The sequence below is a fragment of the Carlito syrichta genome, unplaced genomic scaffold, assembly GCF_000164805.1.
Source record: "Carlito syrichta isolate Samal-C Ts95f unplaced genomic scaffold, Tarsius_syrichta-2.0.1 Scaffold147193, whole genome shotgun sequence".
Taxonomy (NCBI): Eukaryota; Metazoa; Chordata; class Mammalia; order Primates; family Tarsiidae; genus Carlito; species Carlito syrichta.
In genome coordinates this window covers 441,257-451,558 of record NW_007091289.1, presented here as the reverse complement: position 1 = coordinate 451,558, position 10,302 = coordinate 441,257, and positions in this window count along the sequence as shown.

Sequence of the window (10,302 nt, the reverse complement as noted above, 5' to 3'; positions counted from 1 at the left end):
CTGAGTGAACAATATAGAAGACATTTTTATTTGTTTATTGTCACATAGGAAGTCAGGCACAAACAAGATAGCCTCACCATCATATGATAAGCTAGTAGAAGGCACAGTATGTCTTAAAAGCACTTAGCAATTTTCAGAGCTGGCTTCCTAGAGAAGGTGACACCTTAGCTGACTCTTAAAAATTGTGCAGTGGCTGTTATCTAAGAATACATGAAGAGCATTCCAACTAGAATGAGCTAGGATGAGCAAAGCTAAAGAAACATGAATATGTATGATTTACTCAAAAACTACAAGTTGTCTAGTATTATTTTATAAAAACACTTGAATAGTGAACAGATATGAAGTCATATAACAGCAATGCTTTATGTTCTATTAGAATTTTCTACAATGATAGAAATAATCTGTATTTGCACTTGAAATGTGGCTAGTGAAGCTAAAGACATTTTAATTTTTTAGAAATTGTAACTAATGTCAACTTAAATTGCTACATGTAGCTGTGGCTACCATTTTGAGCAGCAAAATTATAGACATGCATGTTCTCCATGCACAGCAGGTAAAGGTATTTGGATAGTGTTCTGACAACAGTAGTAAGTCCTTAATAATTTTAAAGCATTTAAAATGGTATGAAAGAATTTGTGTTTTAGACAAATTATATGGGCAACAGCATAGAGAATGGATTTGAGGAGACAAGTTATAGTCAGAGACTAATTATAATATGACTTTTATTATCAAAGGGAAAAATACACTAATAGTGATAAATAGACTGACTTGAAAATTATTTAAGAAATAAAGGACTTAATGAGATAGATGGATGACATTAGAATTCTGAGTTGGATGACCAGGTATACACTGCTGCCAATGACATGAAAGAACAACTAGGAGAGAGTAGTAAGATAAGAGGAAAAAAAAGGCATTTTACAGCAGCAGTTTTGCCAGGAAGAATAGTGGCTCCAACACTGATAACCGCTGCTTTTCCTTAATAAGTCTGTTACCAATCAAGAAATCATGACATGCTGGCATCTGCTGTTTCTTCCCACCTGGCATCTCTGCCTTCTTTTGGTCAAAATATTATTTTACATGGGATCGATGCCATTCTCTGATCTCATGGAGAATGTTCTCAAAATAAAACTAACACAGAGGGAAGTAGGGTGAGGAAGATTGCTAATGACAATTTATTTTTATCAGATGCTTCTGGAATTTTCAGTTGCATGACTCAATAAATTTCCATTTTTTGTTGTTAGAAAGTTTGAGTTTGGCTTATGGCTGTTGTAAATGAAAGAATCCTGCGAAACACTGAACCAGAATTAGTTGACAGTGTCTATTTGGCTGTCCACACTGCTATCAATGTAGGAAGTGATGCTTGAGACAGCAAAGGGTGTTTACTGACATTGTTTCTATTTCTATTTGGAGCCCTGTTGGTTAGATTCACATTCCAAATACACCATTTACTCTGTGACTTTGGTCAGGTTTACTTAACCATTTTGTGACCTATATGTTAAATTGGTTGATGTATGTGAACTGTTAATAATAGTGCCTAGCAGATAGAAAGTGCTCAAAAATGCTAGTTCTTGTACTAAGTATAATATAGACTCATGCCAAATAAACAACAGTTTTTATAACCATGCAATTTAGAGCCAGATGGATACTTTTGATTTGACTACTTTGGAGCAAAAGATATATATGACAAATCACCCCAGTTTAATTGATCTAATATGGCATGTACTGTGTTAAAAAGAAAGAAACTTATTGATAAGTTTTTTAAGGCAAAAGAATGCAAATCGCATTATTTATACAATACAGTACTTTAAAAAATCACTCTATGAGTTGGTGATTATGTGGTGATTATGTGGACTAATGAAGTAACAGAAAGGGAAGAAATATACTAGTACGCCAATAGACAGCAGGTGGACAAAACAGTCACCAACTCATACCTGGTTGCATTGTCAGTTACCAATTCACAGCCAGTTTAGTTTACTTTTTCTCTTTCTGTCAAGAAACGTTTCTCTGATAAGTGGTGATGACTCGCTGATGAAATGTGTTTGCTGGCTTCCGGTTTTAATTGATTGTTGTTTCCATTATGAAAATCACTGCTGCAAGCCGTTCTAAGTGACATGCTGCTGGCAGTGCTTGTACAAAGGCCAAGAAATCAATAGCCCGCAGAGATAGCCTTTTAGTTCAAACTTTGCTCCATTCTTGCTGGGCATGGGGTGGGCTCATATGCAAAGAAACAAATAAAATATTTGACTGCCGCAGCTGCTTTTGATGTTTATTTTGTAGTTGGCAAATTTCAAATACAATCAGAGATTAAAATGCTTGCTACTGTCTTCTGTCTGTCACTCCTTGGCAGGTCCCATTGGCATCTTCAAAGTATCGTATTCACATGTTATGCACAGAAAATGTCCACTTGCTGCATCACTTGAAAGGTGTTTATGATAACGGTGTATCTAAGGAATTGGTCTCAAGACAGAAGCTGAAATCTGGCTCCTCCAGTTAGTCTAAGGACAATAAGGAGGATATCTAATTTCCCTGAACCTCAGCTAGCTTATTCTTAACTTAAATCATAACTACAGAACCTACTTAACAGAGTGGTTGTAGAATAAAATTAGATAATGTATCCAAGGTAACTGGCACATAGTAAGGCCTCAATATACGGTCGGTAATAATCATAATCATAAAAATAAATCATAAACACAATTTTGTATAATTATTTGATATTTCAACTTGGCAGAGGTTTTATCCATTTCTTAATGGCATGATTGAAAGTTTCTCATTTTTCTTGGTGCATTTCAGTTTTTTTTAAATGGTAAAAAAAAAAATCCACCTTGCTAATTTTCCCAAGTTTTATTATTAAAAATTTCAAAATTCCATTGTTGTTCTAGACTCTGGTGTGGCCATGTACTCTTTGAGCCATGGCTGTAGCCATGCTTTCTGGCTTTGGCCCTTCCCCCACCTTGGGGAGGTGAATCTTCTCTTTCTCTTTCTCTAATTTATTTTTAAATAAATTATATTCTCTAATCTAAAAAAATTCAAAATTTAGAAAAATTGAATTTTACAGTGAACATCATATAGCCACTATCCACTCATCTTATTAATTTTTAAGTATTCAACATTTAGTGGAATTGGAAGTTTCATTCTGTTTCAAGAAAGAGCTAAGCGTTGTAACCGAGAAAAGTCAATGGCAAAATTGCCTGGACTGTGCAGGCGGGAGATTATGGTTGCAAAACTATGCACATTTATATTGTTAAGTGTGAAGGACTTCCTGTGTTGACCCAAGTTCAGATTTCTCCAAGGCTTTATCTGACACCACCACTACAAAGAGAATGTCCAGGTGTGTTTGTGTGGAGAATAATGAGGGTTATTTGCACACATGCTAGAATAATGCAGTAGTTACTAATCTCTGAGGAAAATAACAAGTGAGCAATAGAGAGCAAATTACAATCACTTTGAAGAGTGAGGAGGGCAGTCAGTCTTGCTTTTTTAGGGGAATGTCTTTTCTTTGTGGTTCTCAGCCTGAGTATTTGCCACTATTTACCCCAAGGGGGCATACTACTTAGCCTTTTAAATTCTGGTCAAATTATAAGCAACCTTTGACCCTTTCTATTTTCTGAGATACACTGATATGTTCATATATCTGCATCTATATCACCTATATCTGTATGTCTATAACTATGTATCCACGTATCCATCTATCTGGACACACAAATAATGATTTTTTTTGTAGTTTTTAAAAAATTAAATACTAAGGTAGGAAATTAAGTAAGCAAAGAGCTTATAGGTGGCAAAGTATTTGCATTAACAAACGTGAGCACTTCTACAATAACTGTTGTAAGGCCAGGGTAAATTACAGTCAATTCCACACAAAGTTTCCTAAAATAACTAACTTTCCAGATCAAAAGCTTAATGCATTTCCCTGATACCTTGCCTGCTTACTTCCTTCTTCATTCTCTCTATTTACCTTGAGCAGTATCCACTTTTTTCTCATTGGTGATAGTCTAAACTAAGAAGCATGTTTTTGAGAATATGTTTAAAGGATTATATTCATTCACAGATTTTCTTGTGCATTCCATGTGAATGAAAATTTCCATCACCAGCAAAGAAAAAGTACAATGAATTATATGTCACGATTTATGTAATTTATATCATACCCTTTTGGAAGTTATATGACATTTTTCTGGAAGTAACTGGCACATCAGACCCAATGCACTCACTATAAACTCTTTATTCCTTCACTGACAATATCAAAAGGCCACATTTAAGCTCAGCAACACACATAGAGACAACCCTTTCATTGAGTGTGAGTTTCTTGTCATTAGTAGGGTTTGCATAATATTTGAAGTGGCATTTGAAGTTTTCCACCTTAATCATTCCATGTGTCTAATAGTCACTTGTTCCTTTACATATCCCAAATCTCTATCTCTACTTCCTACACAAAGATAGAACAGCCTCAATATATGCTTGTTGAGTGGATAAATGTGTGAGTGTAGCATAACTTCAGCGTGACCATTGTAAATCTACAAAGAATAATTTCAGATAGCCGTTTATTGCAAGCTTATTCTATTAAAGATTGAAATGGGGCTATCTATTCAAACAAGAAAATATACTTGAGGTGACCCAGATTTCTTCATGTTCTTCACTTTTACCACTTTCCTTTTTTCCTTTTTCACCTTTATCTGCTGTGTAATAAATATATCTAGAGCTTGGTGTTTCCTTGATGGTTCTGTAGACCTGAACCCTGGATTTCTGTTGTACTCCAACCTCTGCCTAAATTTGCTATAAATGTACACAATCTTATAGCAACTTTTCATTCAAGGGTGTTTCTTACCCTCCAAGATCCTGTAAACAACACCTGTGATCTTTGACCTTGAGCTTCTTGCAGTTCCCCATTGTGTTAACATTATCTCCACAGCAATTCTGAAAATATAAGCACAATAGCTTGCCTTCCTGAGACAGATGATGGACACAAGGTGAGCAACAACCACTCTGCATCCCAAACATGATAAACCTGTAATAGTCCAATTGGTCCTTTCCTCTGACCTTAATTCTCATTGATTTTTCTCTTGCTTTTACAAATACCTGAAAGGACTTCAAGTTGTCTTAAAGATAAAGAGCATGATCAGGACATGAAGGTTTCTCTTTTTCCTTTTTTATCTTTGATCTTTTTTCTGAACCTTAGCTGAATATACTGATTTGCAATTAAGTGAATTGGAGGTGAATGTCACTATTTTCTGCAATACAAAGTCAAACTGGATGATGAGCACAGACCCCTGCTTTATGGGGTTAAAAGAAGAATAAAAAGACATAAGTACCTCTATCCTTGTGTATATTCTGTAGCCTCATGTCAAATAAACTTTAATATACTGCACCTCTTAGGCCAAGATAAGAAGTTAAAATTGAAAGATAAAAACTTGGTTAAATTAGACCAGAGGAGTAGGTAGGGTATACTGCATAACCTCCCCTTCCCCATTGTAATGAGGTTAAATGGCTGATTGGTTATTTAATAGTTACTGAGTGAATGACTAACTTTTTTTATTCCATTAGATTTCAAAGTACAGAAGACCTAACTTAAACATAAAAATAAATTATATAACAGGTATTATATAACAGGAAAGTTCAGAGGGAGGTCTAGCTTTAGGCCAACCTGGGCACATGAGTCCTGGATGTCTCTGGGATTCACCTTTTCTGTCACTATCTCTTAACTTTATTTAAAATAATTTTTCCCTTTTGTGGCAAATTGGTTATCAAAAGCATGTTGCATCTACATATTTGCAGATTGAAAACCTTAAAAAATTCCTAAGGTTTACTCTATGACCAGCGTAGGTCATGCACATGGACCCAGTCATCATGGCTCAGAGAATGGTTTGTATGGGGTGGCTCTGGCCTGATTCATATGCTCTATCTGAGGAGTTTAGGTCCTACCAAGCCCATGTGGATTGAGACTGGGTGAGATATAATTTTGATTAAATGTTTGGTAAAAGAGAGTAGAGGGTAAAGAAGATAGAGATAAGTTTGGAAAGATCACTTTAAACCGAAGTGTACAGCTCTATGTACCAGAGAAATCCCTGAAGCTCTTAAAAAGCAGAATTATGACATTAGAGTTGTCAGTGAGACTCATCTAGAAGTGGAATATAATAATATAGAGGAGAGGACAAACCAGATAAGAAATAAGAAACTAGGAAAGAAATAATGAGGACTGGAGAGGGTTATTCCAAGTATTTTTGTTGTTGTTCTCTCTTTGATAGAAGAAGGCAAACAAGAGATGTTTATAGTATTATTAACTAGCCGTTGAGATCTGTAAGATATTAAGATGAATCCAAAATAATCCCTGTCTTTAAATTTAATGTAAGTTACAAAGTAATAAATTTCATCAGAGTAATAAAATGTCTATAGGAGCTCAAAATAAAATAATATAAAATAAAATAAAATAGGCCATGCTTCTCTGTAAATTCCATCCCCTCCTCAGTCTGGGAGAGAAGGAGCTCTCTTTTCTCTCTTTCTCTCTCTCTAATCTACTTTCTAAATAAACCACATAATCCAATCTAAAAAATAAAATAACATTAAAATTTGGGTGGAAATTGAGAGAAGAAATGATCAACAAAAGCTTCAGAGAATGACAGTTCAGAGGCGCTGGTAGGATTTATACATTCAGTGATAAGTAAGTCATAATCAAGATGGAAAAGTCGAAACAGTTTGTACTTAATCATGGAATAAGCAGGATACACACAAGTAGGGACGTAAGGCAAAGCATTCTAGACAAAGGAATAGCATAGCAAAAGCTCAAAAGGTGACAGCACATTACACTTTCAAAAAGCCCTATGGAGTGTTTTTAAGGGTATAAAATGAAGGTGAATAGTCACAGAAAAGTTTAGAATATTCTGTCTGGAAAGATTCCAGAGATCGTGGTAGCTCCAGAAAAGGGGTGCTCATATTTACTCTACAGATACAGAGGAATCACCGAAACTCTTCAAAAGCAGAATGGGATCAGGTGCTACCTCTCACTCCTGTAGTCCCAGCACTATGGGAGGCCAAGATGAGAGAGTCATTTGAGCCCAGAAATTCAAGACCAGCCTAGGCAACATAGCAAGACCTCGTCTCTACAAAAAAATAAAAAGAAAATAACCAGACATCATGACACTCATCTGTAGTCCCAGCTACTGGGACGGCTGAGGTAGAAGGATCTCTGGAACCCAGAATATCAAGGCTGTGGTGACCCATGATCATGCCACTGCATTCCAGCCTGGGCAACTGAGTGAGATATCGACACAGAAAAAATGAAATAAAATAAAACAAGAAAGCAAGCCAGATTAGCAATGTCAGAGCTGTCAGTAAAACTAATCTAGAAGTGGAATATAAGAGATTAGAAGAGGTAGCCGGGCTCGGTGGCTCAGCCTGTAATCTCACGCTTTGGGAGGCTGAGGTGAGTGGATTGCCTGAGCCCGCGGGTTCAAGACCCACCTGGGCAACTTGGTGAGACCTTGTCTCTACAATAAATAAAAAATTATCCGGGCATGGTAGCGCGCGCCTGTAGTTCCAGCTACTTAGAAGGCTGAGGCGGAAGGATCACCGGAGCCCAGCAAGTGGAGGCTGCGGTGGCCTGAAGCGGCCACTGCACTCCAGTCTGGGCGACCGAGTGAGACTCCAACTCCCAAAAAAAAAAAAAAAAAAGAGAGAGAGAGAGAGATTAGAAGAGGAGACAAACTAGTTACAAAATAATGAAAACAAATAATTATGAGGACCTCAGAGGATTATTCCAACTGTTTTTCTTTTATAGCTACCCATCTATACTGGAGACAAAGTTTGATATAATGTTAGACTGGAGGGTCAAGAAGTGGGGGCTAGAACCACTGCCACCTAGGTTTGTGTTAGGAGAGATCTAAGTTCGATTAGTTAGGAAGCTAACTGGTAGTAAGGCTGTTTTGGGGAAATGATCTTTGTACTATTTGGGTCAAGGTCACTGGGTTCTTAGCATTGGCATCTTAGAATTAACTCAGTGAGCCTTTGAAAAAACAATCAGGTTGGGTGAGGCCCCAGGTAAGTGTATATTTAAAGTGAGTTACTCAGGTAAGCCTCATATGCAGCCAAGATTGAGACTTACTGATCTAGTGGGAAGAACATGTTCTGATAGCTCAGTTACTTCAGTTGTAGCCCAAGATCTGTCTAAATATGCTATAACCATGCATGAGACATTGAACTTCAGTCTTCTCATTGACAAAAAGTAATATTTTTAGACAAGCAACTTCTTGACATTAAAGTGAGAACAAAATACTGATTTTAGCAACAGGCCTGCTTGGGTTGAATCCAAGTCCCTCTACTTATTTATTTTGTGTGAGTTGTGTGACCTTGGATAAATTACTCAACCTTTCTGAGTCTTACAGAAGGAGCTTGCTCAAGTTTATGCAAAGAATGTGAGGAGGAATTGGAATTTTCACTCAGTTCTGCCACATCTGTACTCAACTTTCTTCAAACAAGGAAAAAATAAAGGTGGACTCTCATGACCAGAACACTTAAGTCAGTTGTTTAATGTGGGAGCCTCAGTTTGCTCATTTGCACAATTTGATACATGATATCTTTCAGATTTAGAACAGAAACAGTAGTCATTTATTGACTCCTCAGTGTGTACTAGGTACTATTTAAAGGATGAAGCATATATAAACTTGCATCATTCTCACAGTGACTTATGAGCTTCATCTTATTGTCCCCAAATGTTAAACATAAAAAACAGAGTAGTGAAGTAAACAAGTGCACAAGAACACACAGCAAGGAAGTACAGTCTCTAAACTCAGATGATCTGTTTCCAGACTCCTCACTTTTAACCACTATACTATATTTTTAAAGAATCTGCTACCACGTACATGCTGGATCAGCTCAAGTGCCCTTGAACTGGGAAGTGGCATTCACAGAACATGTTTTTGAAGTGAAATGCTGCTATGAGTAACACATGCCTCATGAAATATCCTAACACATGCAGCTCCTAACATGACAAAAATCCAGATCATTTTACGAAGTAAACTGTTTCCTTTTCCTAGAGTGGTACTTCTCACTTTGCTCACTTTAAAAGGTCATGGAATCAGAATCTATACCAGGATTAACAAGAAGGACAATGAATCTGTCTCCTGTGCACACATATCACAGTTAAAGCTGGTATGCAATAGCAATCTCATAAAAAACATTATTAGAAGATAAAACAGCACCATGAAGTCAAGTGGGATTAATGGATGGGCAGTAAATCTGATAGAACTTGAATAAGAAGAATTTGAATTTAATGTTATTTAGAATTTGCCTACATGGAACCAGAGCCCTCTGATAAATTATGCTGATGATAAATGAAGTTAATTCTTCTCCTCTCTATAAAAGGGACAACCAGAACTCTTTATAGGAAAATCTGTGGCTTTTTTGTTAGGATAAAGAGAAAGCAATCAAGATGAGACAAGAATAGAAATAATTACTTGCTCCAACTTTGGCAGAATGACCCCTAATTATCTTTAGCTAGGGTAATCCTTTTGATTCTACACAGAAATAGTTTCACTGGTTTTCTTTCTTTCTTTCTTTCTTTCTTTCTTTCTTTCTTTCTTTCTTTCTTTCTTTCTTTCTTTCTTTCTTTCTTTCTTTTCACTGTTTTCTTTTAGGGGTAGAGACAGAACTTCCTAACGTTCTTATATAGATTCTCTTCTCTATATACTCAGTTCAAGAAATCTGGGTCATTAAATGAAATGAGAGCTATGAATCAGGTACTACATGAGACATTACAAAATTAAAGCAGGAATTTAACTCCATATTCTTCTAAGAACATTGTTGTTTATTAGAAAAATTCCCTAGATCAAGATATTAATAATTTAATAAGAATAGATTTGGAAATATGTCATTATTCATGTTATATTTTTAGAGTCCAAAAACACATTAAGATCCGCTGCTAAACAAGAGGCATCTTCTCAGACTCTTATTATTTAGTGACACCAGAACAATCTGCAGGGGCAATAAAATTATAATCATTTTTTCCAACTGCCATCAATTGATGAAAGTGGAATAGAGAAATATATATAGTCATATGTATTTGTATGACTAACATGAATAATATTACCCCTCTTCACAGGTGTAAATACACAACATTTAAAACTTTTAAATTAAACTTTCCTTCTCAGGTAAAGAAGAGACTATCGATACATAAGTGTTTGTCATTAAAATCACCTCAAGTCAAAGGTCCATGTCTTAGGCATCTATAGTATAGAGTCAATTGTGCTTTTGTATAACAACTTCTGAGTAAATGTTTTGGAATTTTATTAGGAGGAGGTAGTTAATAAGAATTAA